Source organism: Suricata suricatta, chromosome 1 (genome assembly GCF_006229205.1).
Source record: "Suricata suricatta isolate VVHF042 chromosome 1, meerkat_22Aug2017_6uvM2_HiC, whole genome shotgun sequence".
In the NCBI taxonomy this organism is placed as follows: Eukaryota; Metazoa; Chordata; class Mammalia; order Carnivora; family Herpestidae; genus Suricata; species Suricata suricatta.
The window spans coordinates 54,222,622-54,223,622 of NC_043700.1; the positions used below are offsets into that span (position 1 = coordinate 54,222,622).

A 1,001-nucleotide genomic window follows, 5' to 3' on the forward strand; every position below is an offset into this window, starting at 1 on the left:
AGACACAGGACAATGACAGCCATTGTTCAAGATCAAAGGAAGTAAAATGTAAAATAAGCCCAGAGATGACTCCAATATTGAAACTAACAAAAATTTTATATTACTTGATGCAAATGCAATCAATGATGTAAGTGAAACTATAATTAAAATAACTGATTTGGAATCTTAGCATTGATACGATAAGTATAAAAAATAATTATGATAACATTTTAGAAGGAAATACTACAATGCTTGAAATGAAATTCATTAGATAGGCTTAATAGACAATGAAAGAGGAAAGCAACATGGTAAGTGAAATTGCAGACAGATTTAAAGAAACTTATCCAATTTGAACAACAGGAAAAATATGTTTTTAAAGTTCAATTTTTGTGCTCACTGCAACAGCCCATATACTAATACTGGAAAGATACAGAGATGATTAGCATGGCCCCTGACAAGGAGTACTTGAAAATTCGAAAAATGTTCCATATTTTTAAATAAGAAAAGTAAATGAATAAACAAAGTAGTTCTGTGTTGATAGATGAGGCAATATTAAGTGTTCCAACATGCATGTAATAGAAACCAAGAAGTAGCTCTTTGTAAACAGATTGATGGTTTTTACTACAGAAATTTAATGGAGAGTCCTTGCTTTGAAATTGCTTTTTTAGGGAAAAATATGGTTTGTCTTAATTTCTTATTGAAAAAATAAAAACAAACCAAAATAATAAAATAAGAACAACATTAACAAAAATATTTGATTCATGGATTAGGTGGATTTGGAAGAATGGTAAATAGTCATACAGACCTCTGATTTCTGGGTAGCTTTTAATAAAGTATAAAACTTAAGAGAATAAAAGTAGAAATGGCTTGGCTTTCTTTGGGAGAAATATTTCTTTATTCATCATGATGACACATACGATACCAAAACCAGTTTTACAGTGAGTGAAGGAACAGTTCTAACCTCTTTCAGAAAGAAATGCAATGTCTTTGCTTTGTTCTTTCTGTCATCTTTTGTATTATTA

General features: G+C 29.6%; 1 non-coding gene across 1 annotated transcript; it reads left to right on the forward strand.

Annotated features, from left to right (window-relative positions):
* The first annotated feature begins 368 nt into the window (after window positions 1–368).
* Window positions 369–474, forward strand: LOC115303386. Its single transcript, XR_003914018.1, has one exon. It is a non-coding gene; the product is annotated as a U6 spliceosomal RNA (small nuclear RNA).
* Window positions 475–1,001: the final 527 nt, after the last annotated feature.